This window comes from Mustelus asterias, chromosome 1, assembly GCF_964213995.1.
Source record: "Mustelus asterias chromosome 1, sMusAst1.hap1.1, whole genome shotgun sequence".
Taxonomy (NCBI): Eukaryota; Metazoa; Chordata; class Chondrichthyes; order Carcharhiniformes; family Triakidae; genus Mustelus; species Mustelus asterias.
Genome location: NC_135801.1, coordinates 42,884,643 through 42,907,349, shown reverse-complemented (window position 1 = coordinate 42,907,349; position 22,707 = coordinate 42,884,643).

The following is a 22,707-nucleotide window of genomic DNA, read 5'->3' as shown; positions in this document are numbered from 1 at the left end:
CTGAAAGGAGGCAGAGAGTGGGTGTAGATGGGTCTTTTTCTAATTGGAGGTTGGTCACCAGTGGTGTGCCCCAGGGATCTGTTCTGGGACCCTTGCTGTTTGTCATTTTCATACATGACCTGGGTGAGGAAGTGGAGGGATGGGTTGGTAAGTTTGCCGACGACACGAAGGTTGGTGGGGTTGTGGATAGTCCGGAGGGATGTCAGAAGTTACAGAGGGACATAGATAGGATGCAAGACTGGGCGGACAAGTGGCAGATGGACTTCAACCCAGATAAATGCGTAGTGGACCATTTTGGCAGGTCAAATGGGACGAAGGAGTATAATATCAAGGGAAAGACTCTTAGTACGGTAGAGGATCAGAAGGACCTTGGGGTCCGGGTCCATAGGACTCTAAAATCGGCCCCGCAGGTGGAGGAGGTGATTAAGAAGGCGTATGGTGTGCTGGCCTTTATCAATCGAGGGAGTGAGTTTAGGAGTCCGGGGATAATGATGCAGCTATATAAGACCCTCGTCAGACCCCACTAGGAGTACTGTGCTCAGTTCCGGTTGCCTCATTACAGGAAGGATGTGGAAAAGATTGAAAGGGTGCAGGGGAGATTTACAAGGATGTTGCCTGGATTGAGTGGCATGCCTTATGAGGATAGGCTGAGGGAGCTCGGTCTTTTCACCTTGGAGAGACGTAGGATGAGAGGAGACCTAATAGAGGTATATAAGATGTTGAGAGGCATAGATCGGGTGGACTCTCAGAGGCTTTTTCCCAGGGTGGAAATGGCTGCTACGAGAGGACACAGGTTTAAGGTGCTGGGGGGTAGGTACAGGGGAAATATTAGGGGGAAGTTTTTCACACAGAGGGTGGTGGGTGAGTGGAATCGGCTGCCGTCAGTGGTGGTGGAGGTGAACTCAATAGGGTCTTTTAAGAGACTCCAGGATGAGTACATGGAGCTTAATAGGATGGAGGGTTATAGGTAGGCCTAAAAGGTAGGGATATGTTCGGCACAACTTGTGGGGCCGAAGGGCCTGTTTTGTGCTGTAGTTTTCTGTTTCTATGTTTCAATGAAAGGTCACTCTTGTATCTGCCTCCACAAGCTCCCCCAGCAGCAAGTTCCAGGAACCCCTCACCCTCTCTTTGCAAATAAACATGCCTCGGACATCTCCTTTAAACTTTGCCCCTCGCACCCAGAACCCATGGCCCTGAGAAATTGCCTCAAATTGAGTGGAGGATTGACAAGTGCTCACTTCTTGACTCCAGCCCGGCCATGCTGTCGCTGCCAGCCCGCATCTCCTCTTCCCTTGACAGCCCCAGTGCCCGCTCTTCAAAGGGGGTGAGGACCCGGAGGTCTGTCTCACCACCTTCTGTCTTCACCCTCTCTCTGGTGTTATGGTCGGTCTTCTCCTGTGGAGACAAAACGAGCCATGAAAGAAATGATGGCGTGATTCCTGCAGGGTATCAGGAGTTGGCCCTCAGAGGACAAGTGAAGTGCTGCTCTTGGGGATAGGAGGGAGGTGCTTGGAGATCAGGGGTTTTATGGTATGCAGGGTGCTGGGGGTGGGGGAATCTGGGGGAAATGCTAGATGGGGTGAAGCACTTACCTTTGCTGCCCGGATGAGGTCATTGACCTTCTTGCGGCACTGCTTCGCTGTTCTGGGGGCCAGTGCCATGGCACTGACAGAAGTGGCAACTGCCTCCCAGGCCACATTGCCCCCCCTGAGTCTGCATCCTGCTGGAGGAAAAAGGGTGTCCCACCTTGCATCTGCCGCATCCAGCAGCCTCCTGAAGTTGCTTTGTTTAAGAAGGGTAGCAAGAATAATCCAGGTAATTACAGGCCGGTGAGCCTTACATCAGTGGTAGGGAAACTATTGGAGAGGATTCTTCGAAACAGGATTATTCCCACTTGGAAATAAGTGGACGTATTAGTGAGAGGTAACATGGTTTTGTGAAGGAGAGGTCGTGTCTCACGAACTTGATCAAGTTTTTCGAGGAAGTGAAGAAGATGATTGATGAGGGTAGGGCAGTGGATATTGTCTACATGGACTTCAGTAAGGCCTTTGACAAGGTCCCTCATAGCAGACTGGTGCAGAAGGTGGCAGTAAATGGCAGAACCCTTAAATGTGAGGACAAATGTGAGGTAATGCATTTTGGAAGGTCTAAAACAGATAGGAAATATACAGGAAATGGCAGAACGCTTAGGAGTATTGATAGGCAAAGGGATCTGGGTGTACAGGTACACAGGTCACTGAAAGTGGCAATGCAGGTAGAGAAGGTAGTCAAGAAGGCATACGGCATGCTTGCCTTCATCGGCGGGGGTATTGAGTTTAAAAATTGGCAAGTCATGTTGCAGTTTAATAGAACCTTAGTTAGACCGCACTTGGGATATAGTGTTCAATTCTGGTCGCCACACTACCAGAAGGATGTTAAGTCTTTGGAGAGGGTACAGAAAAGATTTACCAGGATGTTGCTTGGTATGGAGGGCATTAGCTATGAGGAGAGGTTGGAGAAACCTGGTTTGTTCTCACGGAAGTTGAGGGGAGACCTGATAGAAGTCTACAAGATTATGAGGGGCATGGACAGAGTGGATAGTCAGAAGCTTTTTCCCAGGGTAGAAGAGGTTTAAGGTGCGAGGGGCAAGGTTTAAAAGAGATGTACGAGGGAGATATTTTACACAGAGAGTAGTGGGTGCCTGGAACTCGTTGCCGGGGGAGGTAGTGGAAGCGGATACGATAGTGACTTTTAAGGGGCATCTTGACAAATAGATGAATAGGATGGGAATAGAGGGATATGGTCCCTGGAAGGGCAACTCGGGCAAGTTTAGTTAAGTCGGGCAGCATAGTCGGTACAGGCTTGAAGGGCCTGTTCCTGTGCTGTAATTTTCTTTGTTCTTTGCCCTTTGCCCTCAGTAAATCGGGGGTGGGGGGGGGGGGTGCTGGCCGTGTGCTCATTACTTCCAGTGCTGCCTGCCTGGCTGTCCACCCTTGGGGTTTTAATGGAGCTACCCCTTGTTTGGGTAGATCAGATGCAGGCAGTTTGGCAGAGCATTCCAGCAAGTTACATGCAGTTTGCTTGTTATCATTGAGGGGAAGGCAAGTGAGCACTTGCAGGTGTGCTGATGGGGGGGGGGCGGCGGGTGGTGAAGCAGTGCCTCAATGATTGGGGACAGGAGAGAGAGAGAGGGGGGTGTCACACAGCCATCAAAGTAAGGGGGAGATGGCGGCCTTGTGCGGGAGGGTCTGGGGTGGGGGGGAGGTAATCACTCTGAGATAGGTGGGGGGAGGAGGGAACACTCTACCTGAGATGGGTGGGGGGTGAGGCTCACTCTGCCTGCGATTGCTGGGGGGCGGGGGGGGGGGGGGGGTGGTTAAAGGGGGCCGCTGTCACTCTTCCTGAAAACGGTTGGGGGAAGGGGCCGCAATCAATCTGGGTGGCGGGAGGAGGTGGGGATAAGGGTGTCAGTCATGTTGGGGGATGACAGTGTCCGTGGGAGACAGGGGGAGGCATTATCTGGCCCAGGAGGGATGTGGCAGGGGAGCAGCATTCTTTTATTTTGTGCGTGCGCAGTTGGAGGCTTCGATCGGAGCTGCACAGTTTTGGGCGTGTTAGGCCCCACCCATAGGCTTGTGCAGTGCAATATGGAATCACTGACATTTTTGCAGGTAGAGTGCATTTGGGGGCACCTCAAAACAGGCCCAGAAAATGGATCTGAAACACTCCCAGTTTCAAGTCCGCCCAGCACTTCGAATAAAAATGGTAAAATAGCGGCCAGTGTGTTAACTCCTCTCACATTCCTGTTACACAATGCGTTATTGCCTCTCATATTCCTGCTACACAGTGTGTTAAGTGCTGTCATATTCCCGATTCCAGGTTAAAGTCTAACAGGTTTGTTTGGTTGCACGAGCTTTCGGAGCACTGCCCATTCATCAGGCGATCACCTGATGAGGGGGGCAGCGCTCCAAGGGCTTGTCCTACCTGGTGGACCCGTTGGACTTTAACCTGGTGTTGTGAGACTTCTTACTGTGCTTACCCAGTCCAACGCCGGCATCTCCACGTCATATTCCCGATTGACAGTGTGTCATCTCTTCTCATACTCCTGATACAAGACCTGTACAAGGAGGACGGGTTACACCTGAACTGGAGGGGCACCAATATCCTGGCTGGGAGGTTCGCTGGTGTGGTTCGGGTGGGTTTAAACTAATGTGGCAGGGGGGTGGGGATCAGAACAATAGGTCAGCAAGCGTAGAGACTGAGGACGAGCATGGGGCCAAGACAAGGCTACCTAAGAGGAAGAGCAATCTGGGGGAGGATGAACTCGGTAGGCCTGGAGGTCTGGAGTGCATCTGCTTCCATGCAAGGAGCGTAACGGGCAAGACAGATGAACTTAGAGCCTGAATGCATGCGTGAAACTTGGATGTGGTTGCAATGACAGAGACTTGGTTAAAAGAAGGACAGGACTGGCAGCTGAATATTCTGGGGTATAAGCATTTTAGGCGAGACAGAGGAGGGGTTAGAAGAGGTGGGGGAGTAGCAATACTGGTTAGGGAGCATATTACAGCGGTACAGAGGGTGGACATTTTGGAAGGATCATGTAACAAGACACTGTGGGTGGAGCTCAGAAACAGGAAGGGCGCAGTCACTATACTGGGGTATACTACAGGCCTCCCAACAGCCCACGGGAAGTTGAGGAACGGATATGTAAGGAGATTCTGGACAGGTGCAGAAAAAATAGGGTTGTTGTAGTGGGAGATTTTAATTTCCCCTCATAGACGGGAAATCGCTTAGGGCTGGGGGTCCGGACGGGTAGGAATTGTAAAATGTGTCCAGGAAGGTTCTTTGGAACAATATGTTGACAGTCCAACTAGAGAGGGGACTATACTGGACCTAGTACTGGGGAATGAGCCCGGTCAGGTCATCAAAGTTCCAGTGGGGGAACATGTGGCGAACAGTGACCACAATTCTGTAAACCTTCGGATCGTCATGGAAGAGGATGAGTGTTGTCCTATGGGTAAGGTGCTGAATTGGGGGAAGGCTAACTACAGCCGGATTAGGCAGGATTTGGTGGCTGTTGATTGGGAGAGGCTGTTTGAGAGTAAATCCACATCTGGCATGTGGGAGTTTTTTAAGGAGCAGTTGATAGGACTGCAGGACAGGCATGTGCCTGTAAAAAGGAAGGATAGGAAAGGTAGGATTCGAGAGCCGTGGATAACCAGGGAAATTGTGGGTCTAATCAAAAAGAAAAAAGAGGCATACATAAGGTCCAGGCAGCTAAAAACAGATGAAGCACTGGAGGAATACAGAGAAAGTAGAAAAGAAATCAAACAGGGAGTTAGAAGGGCAAAAAGGGGTCACGAAATGTCCTTGGCAGACAGGATTAAGGAGAATCCCAAGGCATTTAATATATACGGTAGGAACAAGAGGGTTGTCAGAGAAAGGGTCGGACCTCTCAAGAACAGAGGGGAATTATGCTGAGGACCCGAGGAAGTAGGTGAGATCCTAAATGAATACTTTGTATCAATATTCACAAAGGAGAGGGACACATTGATTGGTAGTGTCTCAGAGGGATGTGTAGACCCGTTAGAACAAATCGCAATTACAAGGGAGGAAGTGTTAGGTGTTTTAGGAAGCATTAAGGTAGACAAATCCCCAGGGCCAGATGGCATCTGTCCTAGATTACTGAGAGAGACAAGAGATGAAATTGCTGGGCCTCTAACAGAAATCTTTGTTTCTTCATTGGACACAGGTGAGGTCCCAGAGGATTGGAGGATAGCAAATGTGGTCCTGTTATTTAAGAAGGTTAGCAAGGATAACCCGGGTAATTATAGGCCAGTGAGCTTGATGTCCGTGGGAGGGAAATTGTTGGAGAAGATTCTTTGAGATAGGATCTATACACATTTAGAACTGAATAGTCTCATTAGCGATAGACAACATGGTTTTGTATGAGGGAGGTCGTGCCTCACAAATTTGGTTGAGTTTTTTGAGAAGGTGACAAAAATGATCGACGAGGGAAGGGCCGTGGATGTCGTCTACATGGATTTTAGTAAAGCATTTAACAAGGTCCCTCATGGCAGGCTGGTGCAAAAGGTTAAATCTCACAGGATCAAAGGTGAACTAGTTAGATGGGGACAGAACTGGCTTGGCCATAGAAGATAGAGGGTCGCAGTGGAAGGGTCTTTTTCTGATTGCAGGTCTGTGACTAGTGGTGTTCCGCAGGGCTCTGTACTGGGACCTCTGCTGTTTGTGATATATATAAATGATTTGGAAGAAGATGTAGCTGGTCTGATTAGTAAGTTTGCGGACGACACAAAGATTGCTGGAGTTGCGGATAGTCATGAACATTGTCAGAGAATACAGCAGGATATAGATAGGCTGGAACATTGGGTGGAGAAATGGCAGATGGAATTTAATCCAGATAAATGTAAAGTGATGCATTTTGGTAGATCTAATGCAGGGGGAGCTATACAATAAATGGCAGAACCATCAGGAATATAGACACACAGAGGGATCTGGGTGTGCAAGTCCACAGATCCTTAAAGGTGGCAGCACAGGTGGAAAAGGTGGTGAAGAAGGCATATGGCATGCTTGCCTTTATTGGGCGGGGCATAGAGTATAAAAGTTGGCATATGATGTTGCAGTTATATAGAACATTGGTTAGGCCATATCTGGAATACTGCGTCCGGTTCGGTTCAGCACACTACCAGAAGGATGGTGAGGCTTTGGAGAGAGTGCAGAAAAGGTTTACCAGGATGTTGCCTGGTATGGAGGGTATTAGCTATGAGGTGAGATTGAGTAAACGAGGGTTGTTTTCCCTGGAAAGACAGAGGATGAGGGGCAACCTAATAGAAGTTTATAAAATTATGAAGAGCATAGATAGGGTGAACTGTTGGAAGCTTTTTCCCAGGTCAGAAATGACAAATACAAGGGGTCACAAGTTCAAGGTAAGGTGGGCAAGGTTCAAGACGGATATGCGGGGGATGTATTTTACACAGAGGGTGGTGGGGGCCTGGAATGCACTACCAAGCAAGGTGGTTGAGGCAGACACCCTAGGATCATTTAAGACTTATCTAGATAGCCACATGAACAGACTGGGAAAAGAGGGATACAAACGGATGGGCTAGTTCAGAACACATGATCAGTGCAGGCTTGGAGGGCCGAAGGGCCTGTTTCTGTGCTGTATTGTTCTTTGTTCTTTGATGTACAGTGTGCTAACTCCTCTCATATTCCTTATTCACTGTGTTAATTCCTCTCATATTCCTGATATACAAGGTGGTATTTTACCACCTTTTGTCTAACTGGGAGAGTTCCAGGTCCATTTTTTGGATGCGCTTTCAGGCCCTCTCATCTGCACTCTGGCTGCAAAATGTTGAGCGAGTCCATTGCTCGCTGCAGAAGCCTGTGGGCAGGAGTTAACGCGCCGGAAAGCCTGCAGCTCTGATTGGAGCCGCCAACTGCACATGTGCAGCAAAGAAATAAAATAAAGCAGCTCCCCTGCCAGATCCCTCCCGCAGCAGATAATGCCTCCCCTCGATCCCACAGACATTGCTTCCCAACATTACTGAACCTCTTTATCCCCCCTGCCCTGCCGCCCTGACCAATCGTGGCTCCCCCCGCCCCTGTCGATTGCATTCAGAGTGGCAACACCCTCCCCCTCCCGCCCACCCCGGATTCGCCTGCACATGGCCCCCATCTCCCCCTGACCCCGATAGCTGTACGACACCTCCCTCTCTCTCCCCCGACCTCAATCATCATAGAAGCACTGAGCCGCCAACTCCCCCCGCAACTCCCCCCCCCATCAGCACACCTGCAAGTGCTCACTTGCCTTCCCCTCAATGCTCACAAGCATGTAACTTGCTGGAATGCTCTGCCAAACTGCCTGCAGCTGATCTGTCCTAGCGAGGGGCAGCTCTATGAAAACCCCAAGGTTGGACAGGCAGGCAGGCAGTGCAGGAAGAAATGTCTAAGGAGGCAGCACCTGAATTTGGAGAAACGGACCTGAGCAGGTTGTTGGATGCTGTCGAGGCAAGGCAGAGAACCTTCTTCCCCCCAGCAGGACGTCGTCCAAGGGGGAGTGATGGGAAAGCGGCCTGGGAGGCAGTGGCTGCCTCTGTTAGTGCCATGGCACTGCCCAGAGAACAGGGAAGCAGTGCCGCAAAAAGGTCAATGACCTCATCTGGGCAGCAAGGTTGAGTGTTTAACCCCATCTAACATCATCCCCCAAACCCTCCCACCCTAAGCACCTGCATGCTTCCAGCCCCTGACCACTAAGCATCTCCCCACCCACCGAATATCACAGCGCTTGGCCTCTGAGGGCCACTCCCTGATACTCGGCAGGTGTCACGCCATCATTGTTTTCATGGCTCCTTCTGTCCCCACAGGAGAAGAATGCCCATAATTGTTAGGAGAGGGCAAAGACAAGGAGTGATGAGCCTGACCTCTGAGTCCTCACCCCCTTTGAGGAGCGGGAGCTGGAGCTTTCAAGAGGAGGACATCTGGGCCATCAGCGACAGCATTGTTGGTCTGGAGTTGAGAAGTGAGCACCTGTCAATCCTCCACACAATTTGAGGCAATTACAAGGGGGCATAGGTTTAAGGTGCGAGGGGTTAAGTTATAAGGGGTGTAAGAGGCTGCTTTTTTTGCACAGAGGGTGGTGGGTGCCTGGAACTCGCTGCCGGCGGAGGTAGTGGAAGCAGATACATTTGGACTTTTAAGGGGCATCTTGACAAATATGTGAATGGGATGGGAATAGAGGGATAATGTCCCCGAAAGGGTAGCAGGTTTTAATTTAGTCGGGCAGCATAGTTGGTGCAGGTTTGAAGGGCCGAAGGACCTGTGCTGTGCTGTAATTTTCTTTGTCCTATGTTCAATGGAGAAATGTCCAGTAAGTTGCCTGTATCCCAGATTCCTCTCCCTCCTTTGTGTCCTGTGTTGCAGGAAGGGACCCGGATGTTCTGGGGCCATTTGGCATCGAGGCTCCTACCCATCCTGCACCTGACACCTCTGTCAAGTCCTCGGGAGAAGCGGATGAAGGGCCTCTGAGGGTAGCACCATTTTGGCGTCAGCTTCCACCTCACAACTCACCATCCCAGAGACTCTCACATCGGTGGGTCCAGTTAGTGGTGGGTCTTCTGGGTCACTCTCTGGTGAGCACAACACATCTGCTGATGTACATCGGGTGGAGAAGGGAACGTCCGAGGCCTCTGATGCGCGGGGGCCAGCCAGAGGCGAGGACTCAGCTGGCTCCAGGCTACATGCTGGGCCTCTGAGATCACTTCTCCCTCAGCTGCTGGGGATGCAGCAACAGAGCCAGGGAAAGCAAGAGGGGCTGACAACCACACTGGACCAACTGCGAATCTGTTGGAAGGAGTCCCAAAGCTTTCAGGCGGACCAGCTATTGCCTGTCTTGCGTGGTTCCCAGGCCAACACTGGAAGGGTGGTGTCCATGGTGGAAAGCCTGGGGCAGGGAATCCTCACCATGAGTGGCAGGCTCCAAGCGATGGCCAAGTCACAGCAGGACACAGTTGAGGGACTCAACAGGATTCTCGAGGTTCTGTCACCCATGGCTGAGAGGCTCGAGAAATTGTAGGAGACCCAGCAGGACAGCGCTGAGGCACAGTGGGCTATGGCTGTAGCCCTTGAGAATGTGGCCTATTCACAGAGGGTCATGGCTGAGGGCTGCAGAGCGTGGCCCAGTCTCAGAGGGCACTTGCTGCGACCATTGATAGGTAGTCCCCGACTCAGGTGGCCATCGCAGAGTGCTCAACCACCATGGCTAGAATTCAGGTGGTCCCCCAGGACTGGCAGGAGCTCACTGCAGAAGCACCGCCGTTCCATGGAGTGACCTGGGGGCCCACCGGAACCCTGAGGGAGGAGAAAGGGTTTGAGCCCTTGCTGGGCCTTTTGCCCCGAGACTGTGGCTGTGGCTACATTTTCTGGTTCCCCCTTTCCTGACTTCGGGGCATCTCAGGGGCAGCGAGATGAAGAGGGTGTCCTCCTCTGATATTCCTGATACACAGTGTGTTAACTCCTTTCATATTCCTGACAGACAGTGTGTTAACTTCTCTCATAGTCCTGCGATACTGTGTGTTAAATCCTCTCATATCGCTGTTTCACAGTGTTAACTCTTCTCATATTACTGTTACACAGTGTGTTAAGTGCTGTCATGTTGCTGATAGACAGTGTGTTACCTCTTCTCATACTCCTGATGTGCAGTATGCTAACTGCTCTCATATTCCTGATACACTATGTTAATTGCTGTCATATTCCCAATACAGTATGCTAAATCCTCTGGAACACAATGAGAGCCTGCATGTTGAAGAGACTGGGACAACTTGAGGGAGTGGATCTTGAATGCACTGTAAGACACTGAGAGAGTGGATATTGAAGGTACTGGGGTGCATTGGGATGTTGGGTCAGTTGTTTGGTATCATGGGGGATTTTGGAGTGAGGTTTTTGTTCCCAGTACAGGTGCTGTTGGAGCTGTTTGTTGCTCTGATACTTGGCCACAGTTTCAAGGCCTGTGATTTCCATGAAGCGCAGTCAAAGCCACTGGGCCTCAGTGATCCCTCCTCCTGGGCCTCCCTTTGCTTCCTTTCTGAGAGCCAAATTTTGTTTCCAACTGTTTAGGACTCATGTAAGAACTATTATCCCAGCTGGGACCTATGTGAGAGGTGATGTTCCAGTTGGGGCTTGTGCAGCCTGGAAGACATAACCCCGGAAGGCATAACCCTGGAGTGTGCAACCTTGGAAGGCGTAACCTAGAAAGTTGTAACCCTGAAAGATGTAACCCCGGAAGCTCTGGCCCGAAGGGGTGGAACCTTGGAAGTATTTTGATGAACAGTTTGTAACCCCGAGAGGCGAAACCTCTGGAAGGTTACAGGTAACTTATAAAGAATTACATTCTTATTGCAAGGGAGTTGCTGTTGGTGTATTATTATTTGATTGTACTGGATTTATATTAGTTTGTTGTATTATTATTTGATCATTGTGATTTTTTTGTAACCCCCGGGAGATGTAGCCCTGGCAAGGCAAACCCCGGGAGACCAAACCCCCAGAAGGCAGAAATCCGGAAGGCGAAGGCCCAGACGGTTACAGATAACTCCCAATGTTCCATTCTCATTGTAGTAGAGTTGTTTGTTACCATATTAAGGAGGGTTTACTATTTGTTAGCACTGTGTTTATATTAGATTGTTGTTTTATTATTTTATGACGTAACGCCCGGAAGGTGTAGCCTCGGAAAGTGCAACCCTAAGAGCAGAACCCTGGGAGGCGAAACCCCACGAAGGGGAAAATACGGAGGGCGAAGCCCTGGAAGGTTGCGGATAACTCACAACAGACCCCATTCTCACTGAAAGGGAGTTGTTTGTTACTGCCTTAAGGGCAGCGTGTTAACTGTCAGTATTGTGTTTCTATTAGTTTGCTGCTTTCTCGTCATTGTGAATTGTTTGCAACCGCGGAAAGCCTTATTTGCAGATAATCATCATCGAAACCCTACAGTGCAGAAGGAGGCCATTTGGCCCATCGAGTCTGTACTGACAACAATGCCACCCAGGCCCTATCCCCAAAATCCCACACATTGACCCGGCTAATAGAAAGTAAGGAGGTGTGGGATAGAGGGAAAGTTGGCCGATTGGATAGGTAACTGGCTATCTGATCGAAGTAAGAAGTTTAACAACACCAGGTTAAAGTCCAACAGGTTTATTTGGTAGCAAAAGCCACACAAGCTTTCGGAGCTCTTAGCCCCTTCTTCAGGTGAGTGGGAATTCTGTTCACAAAAAGAGCTTATAAAGACACAGACTCAATTTACATGAATAATGGTTGGAATGCGAATACTTACAACTAATCAAGTCTTTAAGAAACGAAACAATGTGAGTGGAGAGAGCATCAAGACAGGCTAAAAAGATGTGTATTGTCTCCAGACAAGACAGCCAGTGAAACTCTGCAGGTCACTGGCTGTCTTGTCTGGAGACAATACACATCTTTTTAGCCTGTCTTGATGCTCTCTCCACTCACATTGTTTCGTTTCTTAAAGACTTGATTAGTTGTAAGTATTCGCATTCCAACCATTATTCATGTAAATTGAGTCTGTGTCTTTATAAGCTCTGTTTGTGAACAGAATTCCCACTCACCTGAAGAAGGGGCTAAGAGCTCCGAAAGCTTGTGTGGCTTTTGCTACCAAATAAACCTGTTGGACTTTAACCTGGTGTTGTTAAACTTCTTACTTTGTTTACCCCAGTCCAACGCCGGTATCCCCACATCATATCTGATCGAAGACAGAGGGTGGCATGCTTGCCTTTATAGGACGGGGCATAGAGTATAAAAGTTGGGGTCTGATGTTGCAGATGTATAGAACGTTGGTTCGGCCGCATTTGGAATACTGCGTCCAGTTCTGGTCGCCACACTACCAGAAGGACGTGGCGGCTTTGGAGAGAGTACAGAGGAGGTTTACCAGGATGTTGCCTGGTATGGAGGGGCTTGGTTATGAGGAGAGATTGGGGAAACTGAGGTTGTTCTCCCTGGAAAGACGGAGGATGAGGGGAGACTTAATAGAGGTGTATAAAATTATGAAAGGCATAGATAGGGTGAACGGTGGGAAGCTTTTCCCCAGGTCGGTGGTGACGTTCATGAGGGGTCATAGGTTCAAGGTGAAGGGGGGGAGGTTTAACACAGATATCAGAAGGACATATTTTACACAGAGGGTCGTGGGGGCCTGGAATGTGTTGCCGGGCAAGGTGGTGGAGGCGGACACACTGGGAACGTTTAAGACTTATCTAGACAGCTATATGAACGGAGTGGGAATGGAGGGATACAAAAGAGTGTTCTAGTTTGGACCAGGGAGCGGCGCGGGCTAATTGTTCTTTGTTTCTCGTTTCAAGGCTTCATTCTATGATCATCTTGCTGGTGCCAGTACAGAGCGAGACTGTGGATAGTTGGGAACCTGTCTCGGGGGCAGGGAATTCAGATGGTGTTCGTAAAGCAGAAGTGGAAATGAATAGGGTTGGGAAGCATTTTCTGATCAGGGCCAGTGTGATCTCCTGGACTTGTTTCGATCGCCACAGGGGGTCGGAGAGGAATTTCCCAGATTTTTATTTTCCCCAGATTGGCCCTGGGGTTTTCACTCTGGGTTTTCGCCTCTCCCTGGAGACCACATGGTCTGGAATAGGGGGGTGGGGGTGAGTTAATAGGTTGTGATGAACAAAGCATCGTAGCTGTGAGGGACAGCTCGGTGGATAGGGTATTAGGATGTAGATAGGCTGGAAAATTGGGCGGGGATCCTGGATTCAGGATTCAATCCTGGACCGGGGAGCGGCGCGGGCTTGGAGGGCCGAAGGGCCTGTTCCCGTGCTGTATTGTTCTTTGTTCTTTGTGGTGGTGGATGGAAAATTTTCGAACTGGAGGCAGGTTGCTAGCGGAGTGCCACAGGGATCGGTGCTTGGTCCTCTGCTCTTTGTGATTTTTATTAATGACTTAGAGGAGGGGGCTGAAGGGTGGATCAGTAAATTTGCTGATGACACCAAGGTTGGTGGAGTAGTGGATGAGGTGGAGGGCTGTTGTAGGCTGCAAAGAGACATAGATAGGATGCAAAGCTGGGCTGAAAAATGGCAAATGGAGTTTAACCCTGATAAATGTGAGGTGATTCATTTTGGTAGGACTAATTTAAATGTGGATTACAGGGTCAAAGGTAGGGTTCTGAAGACTGTGGAGGAACAGAGAGATCTTGGGGTCCATATCCACAGATCTCTACAGGTTGCCACTCCAGTGGATAGAGCTGTGAAGAAGGCCTATAGTGTGTTAGCTTTTATTAACAGGGGGTTGGAGTTTAAGAGCCGTGGGGTTATGCTGCAACTGTACAGGACCTTGGTGAGACCACATTTGGAATATTGTGTGCAGTTCTGGTCACCTCACTATAAGAAGGATGTGGAAGTGCTGGAAAGAGTGCAGAGGAGATTTACCAGGATGCTGCCTGGTTTGGAGGGTAGGTCTTATGAGGAAAGGTTGAGGGAGCTAGGGCTGTTCTCTCTGGAGCGGAGGAGGCTGAGGGGAGACTTAATAGAGGTTTATAAATGATGAAGGGGATAGATAGAGTGAACGTTCAAAGACTATTTCCTCGGGTGGATGGAGCTATTACAAGGGGGCATAACTATAGGGTTCATGGTGGGAGATATAGGAAGGATATCAGAGGTAGGTTCTTTACGCAGAGAGTGGTTGGGGTGTGGAATGGACTGCTTGCAGTGATAGTGGAGTCAGACACTTTAGGAACATTTAAGCGGTTATTGGATAGGCACATGGAGCACACCAGGATGGTAGGGAGTGGGATAGCTTGATCTTGGTTTCAGATAAAGCTCGGCACAACATCGTGGGCCAAAGGGCCTGTTCTGTGCTGTTCTATGTTCTATGTTCTAGTTTATTATGTTGGTACCAGAAAAGAAGTACCTGATGAGTATTCCCAAAAAGAAGCCCCAAAAAGAAGTACCTGATGAATCCACCGCTGGGCACCGCAGGGGCTGGGGTGTATTATCGACCCTGACAATCACCTTTTGGTTTGATGTTTTAAGTTTCCTTTCAACTTTGTTTTTGGTTCGAGCTGTTCCCGCTTCCTTTTGGGGAGCCGCCCCTTTTAATTTATCCCTAAGTTAATTTGAGTTTGTTTACTTGGTTGGTGTGAAAAGACATACCTGATGAATCCTCACCTGAAAGACATACCTGATGAATCCTCCTGGGCCTGGCGAGACGCGCCATCAATAGGTCCAGGCAGCGGGCGATCGACGGGGCCGTCCATCCCGACTGTCTGCCCCTCTACCGCGGCTACATTCGCAGCCAGGTGTCTCTGGAGAGGAAGCATGCGGTGTCCACGGGCGCGGTTGACGCCTTCCGCGACCGCTGGGCGCCGCAGGGGCTGGGGTGTATTATCGACCCCGATAATCACCTTTTGGTTTGACGTTTTAAGTTTCCTTTCGACTTTGTTTTTGGTTCGGGCTGTTCTCCCCTTCCTTTTGGGGAGCCGCCCCTTTTACTTTGTCCCTAAGTTAATTTGAGTTCGTTTATTACGTTGGTACCCGAAAAAGCTACCTGATGAGTCCTAATTGATGGTTAAATCAGGGAGCCTCATGCTCCCTATTTAAAGCATGTGTGGCAGTCTCCCAGTCTGCATTCAGCAGGTCGTACCTGGAGAGCTGGCTGTGTGGATGCAGAGAAGTGGACTGTTGGTGCTGCTGCTGGAAAGAAGAAGAAGAAGAAGGCTGGGTGAGGGCTCCTTTGCTTCCCTTCCCTTTAAGGATTTTCACAGGAAGGAAGGAAGGCCAAGAAGGAGGAACCATCGTCCCGTCTGCACGGGGAACCATCGGAAGGTGCTCTCTCCCTGGGAGGAGAGAGGGAGAGAGTGTGTGAGAAAGAGACGCTCTCTGCCTGCAGGAGGGAGGACAGCACTCCACAAAGGAAGACTCTCAACATCAAAGGGCTGAGTTGTTGGGCTGGTGTCCCCAGTTATCCAAGGTCCGTGCCTGGAAGGGAGAGGGGGGGTGCAAGAACCACAGGAAGCTCCCTACCATCTACAGGGGTGGGGGTGAAGACACCCGGACTTCTTTTATTGCTGGCCCAACAGTGCTGAAGATTAGAAGTCACCCCCCCCCCCACCCACCTGCTGCTGCTGCCTCAACACCGGCAACCCCCCCCCCCCTCCCTCCTTCTGACTGGGGCACCAGCCCTCCTCGGTGCCCTGTCCCCCGTCCTCCCACGTTCCCTCTCTGTCCCCCAATACTAGGGCAGAGACACCCCTCCACACCCATACTCCCTTCCCTCTCTACCCCCCCTCTCTGTGCCTCACGTAAAGGACAGGGAGGCCCCTTACTCAACCCTCCCTGCACCCCTCACCCCACGGACAAATCAAAACAAATACGTCCTGCCGTGCATCTGGCCAGTCTCGGGGTGGACGTAGCACCCATTAACATCATGGCGACCAAGACACCGTCGCCAGTGGCAGGGCCGTCTAGGCCCACCTATGCGGGTGTGACGGCGGCCAGAGCCCCCGCCGCTCCCAAGGCCCTGCCGCCATTCAAATTAATCACAAAACAACTCGGGGTAAAGTGCTACGCCCACCCCGACATGACCATCGAGGCGTGCGTTCGGGCAATGGCTGGGGTTGTCGGCCCCTCAGCCATTGTCGCAGCCTCTAAGATGTACGGCAAGGCCGTATTCTTCCTGAAGGCCGAGCGGGCGGTCCACCTCGCCCTGGAAAAGGGGCTCACGGTGGGCAGGATGTTCTTGGCGGTGGACCCCCTGGAGGCCCCACCCACGGGCGCAACAGCAAGAAGAGGCGCTGCCCCTCGGGAGCCGTGGGTTCGAGGTTTGTGCGCCCCGCCCCCCCGTTCATGTCATCGCCGGCCACGCCCCCACCCCCGCCTGTTTGTTACACCTTGCCCCCAGACCGGGGGCAAGAAGAAAAAAATTAAAACAAAACACGTGCTGCTGCAGTCCCCCGGACGGGTCTCCCCGAGGCCGGGTGTGGGCGGGGCCTTCGTGGCTCCGTTCAGCGCGGTCGAATTCGACCCATCGTTCTTCTACAGCTTGCCGGGGGACTGGAGCAGCACCCCAATTTTCGGGTCCCTGGGCGGCGGTGGCGAGGAATTTATCTCCCCCTCTCTGTCCCAACCTTTGATGCTGGGCACCCCCAACGTGAATCCGGAGGGTTCTCCGGGCTTGGGGGGTGTCCAGGCGTTCGGGGCAGGGGGGGGGGACGGAGCCGCCGCCGCCCACGGACCCACAAACCCTGGGTCAAGAGCCCGAGGGGAACCCCTCCTCCGCCGATCCTGGGGGTGGGATCGGGGGGGAGTCAGGACTAGTCGGCGGCTCCATGCCGCCCGCCGCACGCCCTGCGGCGGGGGACTCGCAGTCGAAGGGCGACGGCCCCGAGGAGGTAAGCTGCTCGGTGGTGGGCACGGGGATCGTTTCAGGGTCCACCTGTAGCGAGGCGGGGGACTCCCTCGTGCCCCACACCGAGTCGCCCCTCATCCCCTCTGGGGAACTCAGGGCCTTTATCAAAGACCATTCTGACCGCCCTGACAGCGTCCGACTGGCCCTCGACCGTTGGTCAGACCTGGCGCTGCTCGTCCGGTCCACGCAGGCCTGCTCCCAGGCCGCGCCGGACCTGACTGAAAGAGAGCGGCGTCGGGTACTGGAGTTCCTCGACGGGCTCGAGGGGGGGCGGACTGGCGCGTCTTGCGCCAGCGCCCCCCCACGGACTTAGATAAGTGGTGACGGTGGCACAATGCTACTGACATGAAGGTAATTATAGCCAGCCTCAACGTCAACGGCAGCAGCGAGCCACTCCGCAGGTTCCAGAACTTCTCGGTCCTCCGCGACGGGAAGTATGCGGTGTGCTTCCTGCAAGAAACCCGTACCATTCCGGGAGACGAAGCCCGATGGCTCCTGGAGTGGCGAGGGGGGGTCTACATGAGCCACCTCACGCTCACTTCTCGCGGGGTGGCTATCTTGTTGGCCCCGAATTTTCAGCTGGAGATCTTGGGGGTCAAGGAGCCGGTGCCAGGCCGGTTGCTGCACTTGACGGTCCGTGTGGGGGGCGTGGTCATTCACTTGCTGAACGTCTAGCCCCCGACCGCCAGACCGCAGCAAACGACTTTCTACGAGAAAGTGTCCGCTCATCTCGACACCATCGCTGGGGGCGAATGCATCGTCCTCGGGTGGGGGGGGGGGGGGGATTTCAACTGCACCCTCGAGGCACGACACCGCACCGGCTTCTGGCAGCGCACCCCGGCGATGATGAAGTTGCGGGACCTGCTCGGGACCCACGACTTGGTGGACGCCTGGAGACATCTCCATCCTGGCTCCAGAGCTTTCAGTTTCGTGAAGCCTGGAGGCGGAGCGTCCAGAATCGACCGCCTTTACATTTCGAGGGCGCACGTGTCCGGCGTGCCGTCGGCCTCCATACGGCAGGTGCCGTGCACGGACCACCACCTGGTGTGGGCGGAGTTTGCTCCGTCTCGCGTCCGGTGGGGGGGTCCGCGTACTGGCACTTCAACAACACGCTGCTGGAGGACGAGCGCTTCCTGGACTCGTTCCGTCGATTCTGGGCCGGCTGGAGAAGGAAGCGGGGAGGCTTCCCCTCCTTGAGGCTATGGTGGGACGTGGGCAAGACTCACGTCCGGACCTTCTGTCAGGAGTACGCGAGGGGGTCGACGAGGAGGCGGAAATCCAGGCTCGAGGAGTTGGAGAAGGAGGTTTTTGACCTGGAGGCACGTCTCAATCAGCCCGACGCGGACCCGACCCTGCGGCTGGAGTACAGGGAGAAGAAGGGCGCGCTGCGGGACCTGCAACTGGTCGGGTCCCGCGGCGCGTACGTGAGGTCGCGGCTCCAGTTCCGGGTGGATCTGGACCGCGGCTCCCCCTTCTACTCGCTGGAAAAAGGGCGGGCTAACCGTCAGCAGCTCCTTACGCTGCTGGCCGATGACGGTTTCCCCGTCTCGGATCCGGAGGGCATCCGGGCAATCGCCCGGGATTATTACACCTCCCTCTTCTCTCCGGATCCGTCCAGCGAGGATGCCCGCAGAGTTCTGTGGGAGGACCTTCCGCAAGTCAGCCCGGAGGGCGTCGGCAGGCTCGAGACCCCCATCGCCGTGGCCGAGCTGACCGGCGCCCTCAATGGCCTCGGTCGGGGGAAGGCCCCGGGGCTGGACGGGCTGACGGTAGAGTTCTTCAGGGCGTTCTGGGACGTCCTGGGGGGCGACTACGCGGGGGTCCTGGAGGAGAGCAACGCCACCGGGGAGATGCCCCTTTCGTGGCGCAGGGCCGTCATTGCCCTGCTGCCAAAGAAGGGGGATCTCCGGTGCCTTAAAAACTGGCGCCCAGTCTCCCTCCTCAGCACGGATTATAAAATCTTTGCCAGGGCTTTAGCCTCACGCCTTGGGTCCGTGCTGGACCACATGATCCACCCTGACCAGTCCTACACGGTCCCGGGCCGATCGATTCACGATAACCTCCATCTGGTCCGGGACCTGATCCACCATTCCCAGAGGGCTGGTCTGTCGAGCGCCTTCTTGTCCTTAGAAGGCGTTCGACAGGGTGGAGCACGAGTATTTGCTCGGGACTCTGCGGGCATTCGGGTTCGGGACGCAGTTTGTCGCCCGGATCCGATTACTCTACTCTGCCGCAGAGTGTCTGATTAAGGTTAACGGGTCCCTGACGGCGCCCCTTCGCTTTGGGAGAGGAGTACGGCAGGGCTGCCCCTTGTCCGGCCAACTGTATTCCGTATGCGTGGAGCCATTCCTGCGCCTCTTGCGGAGGAGGTTGTCGGGTTTGACTCTGCGCGGCCCGGACGTAGGGGTGGTCCTGTCTGCTTACGCCGACGACGTGCTCCTCGTGTTCACGGACCCGGCTGACCTGCGGAGGATGCGAGAATGCCAGGCGGTGTACTCCGCCGTGTCCTCCGCCAGGATCAACTGGGCCAAGTGCTCCGGACTCCTGGTCGGTCCGTGGGAGACGGACCCCCTTCCGGAGGAGCTCAGGCCTTTCACCTGGAGCAGGACCAACCTCCTCTACCTGGGGGTCCATCTCTGCCCAGCCGAGGAATCCTGGCCGGCGAACTGGCGGGAGTTGGAGGCCAAAGTCTCCGCCCGCCTGGGTCGCTGGACAGGACTGCTCCGAGTGCTGTCCTACAGGGCCCGAGTTCTCGTCATAAACCAGCTGGTCGCCTCCATGCTGTGATACCGGCTGGTCACTTTGACCCCTCCCCCTGGCTTTGTCACCGATATGCAGAAAGCCCTGGTGCGGTTTTTCTGGGACAACCGACTGCACTGGGTCGCTGCCGAGGTGCTGCATCTCCCGATTGAGGAGGGCGGACAAGGTCTGGTGTGCCTCCGCACGCAGGTAGCGACCTTCCGCCTCCAGACCCTGCAGCGATACCTTTACGTCGAGCCTCCTCCACGATGGCGTGCGATGGCGACGTATTTTTTCCGCCACTTGCACGGCCTCAATTACGACGTGCAGCTCCTGCACATCAACCTGGGGCGTATCCCCACCTCCCTGCGGGAGTTGCCCGTCTTTTACCAGGACCTCCTCACGGTCTGGAACACGGTCGCCTCGCGACGCAGCTCTCCCCCGTCAGGAGTAGCGGCTCTCGTGCGAGAGCCGCTGCTCAGGAATCCGCACCTCCAGCCTTACGACTTCAGGTGGCTGGCGGAGAGGAGGGCCGTGGACGCCGGGGTGACCAGGATCAGGGACGTGCTGGATGGCGGAGGAGCGGGCTGGATGAGCCCCCACGTGCTGGCTGAGCGCGCGGGGGTGGCCGTCTGTCGCGCGGCCAAAGCCATCCGAGACCTTAGGACGGTCGTGCTCGGCCCCGAGTGCACACGCGGTCTGGAGGCGGCGCAGGCGTGCGGTGGGATCCCGCCCGAGCGTTCCCCTGCTCGGACGGAATTCCACATTGGCCCGAAGCCTAGACCTCCCCCCCCCGGTCAGGTGCCCCACTGCGTGTGCCGCCTCGCGGAAATGCCCTCCGTGCCCTTTTCCACTGCGCGGAGGCGTTTCCTGTACGGGCTGCTGCTGCACACCTTTCACTACCGCGTCGCCCGGATACACCTTGGCGGGCCCTGTTGCCGCCGGGCGGCGGAGGTCCCCAGTGGAGGTCCCTCTACGGAGGGATCTCCCCCAATTATCTCGGGGACCTGGGGTGGAGGGTGCTGCACGCAGCAGTGCCGTGCAACCGTAGGTTTTTCCGGTACACGGGCTCCCGAGACTGCCCTTTCTGTGGCCTCGTGGAGTCCGTGGACCATGTCTACGTTCTGTGTTTTAGACTGCACACCCTTTTTGGTTTCCTCAAACACCTTTTACTGATGTTTTGTTTGCACTTCAGTCCCACGCTCCTGATCTACGGGCACCTGGTGCGGAGAGGGGCTGGTCGGGATGCCGACCTCCTCGTGAACCTGCTCCTGGGCCTGGCAAGACGCACCATCAATAGGTCCAGGCAGCAGGCAATCGACGGGGCCGTCCATCCCGACTGTCTGCCCCTCTACCGCGGCTACATTCGCGGCCAGGTGTCCCTGGAGAGGGAGCATGCAGTGTCTACGGGCGCGGTTGACGCCTTCCGCGACCGCTGGGCGCCGCAGGGGCTGGGGTGTATTATCGACCCCGATAATCACCTTTTGGTTTGATGTTTTAAGTTTCCTTTCGACTTTGTTTTTGGTTCGGGCTGTTCCCCCCTTCCTTTTGGGGAGCCGCCCCTTTTACTTTGTCCCTAAGTTAATTTGAGTTCGTTTATTACGTTGGTACCCGAAAGAGCTACCTGATGAGTCCTAATTGATGATTAAATCAGGGAGCCTCATGCTCCCTATTTAAAGCAGGTATGTCAGACTCCCAGTCTGCATTCAGCAGGGAGCAACTGGAGAGCTGGCTGTGTACAGATGTATGGTGTAAATAAAGTAACTTGGTGGCGGGACTTTATGCCTCCGTGGAGTTATTATAGAGCACCTGTCTGTACAAAGTACAAACTGAAAGTAAAACGGCACCTTCTGCAACACCTAATGACATCACCATCAAATCATGTGATCAGCTCTTGACGCAATTTCCAACTACTTAAATATATAAATAACACTGCTGCATCCAGATAAGCAGACAAAGCCTCTCGGCTTGTTGAGAACACTGCCTTCCCACCCCTGCCCCCCAACCCCTCAACCATCACATTGGGAAACTGAAGGCAGACCGAAAAATTCCAGTCAGCTTCCATGACTTACCCTTAACCAGGTTCATAATTCGCTTAATTGCCTACCCAGTTCATGTCTGGCCCCAAGTCTGCATTGGTCAAAATGGCCAAAATTAGCAATAGGGTCAAGGAATCAGGGAATCAGTGTTCCGGCTGGCCTTGCAATTTTCATGCCCTCATCTGCTTCTGTTCCCAACATCAAGTGGCCCAAAGATTCATGCCATCAGCTCTCCTTGTTCAGTTTCCAACTGAATTATTGTTCCATTCCATACCAGTGGCCTGAAACTGCTTGCATAGATCACACCGAGATACAAATGCCTTACACCCTTATTCATCAGAAGACAGAAAATCATTTATCTCGCTTCCAAAGACAATCACGGATTCCTGCACTGCTTCAGTGCACCATTCACTTTCTCATACAGAGGGCTGGATTTTACAGCCCTCCTTGGGGTGTGTTTTCAGTGGGTTGATATGTAAAATGCAAGGGATGTCCAACCCACCATATTCCTGGCCACCCCTGAGCTGCCCAGTAACACAATAGGTGGGGCAGGTGCCAAAAACATCATATTAAAATAACAATGTGACCTTCCTGATTTTTTAGTGCTTCATGAAATCTTCTCTAATATATGTCAGGAACAAAGTTGCATCTGTTGTCATCATTGTTGTCCTGCAAAGTTGATTCTGAGTTTTCACTTTGAACTGTTACATTCCTTATGGTGATAATACTCCCACAGTAGTGTTAAAATTCCAGGATTTTGAGGCAGTTGCGATGATGGAATGGTGATATATGTTGATGGGTAATTGGAGGAGAGAGATCAGAGGTGATGAAGCTCTATGACATTACTGTTTTTCTCCTTCTAGATGATATATGTCACAGAATATAAAGGCACTATCAAAGGCACCTTGGTGAATTGTTGTATTTCTTCCTGTAAAACTTGCATGAGTTAAAAACAGTGCTGCTGCTGGATCCCAGGATGTCATGCTGGTGGGGTAGGCTCTGAATGAACCTGCTC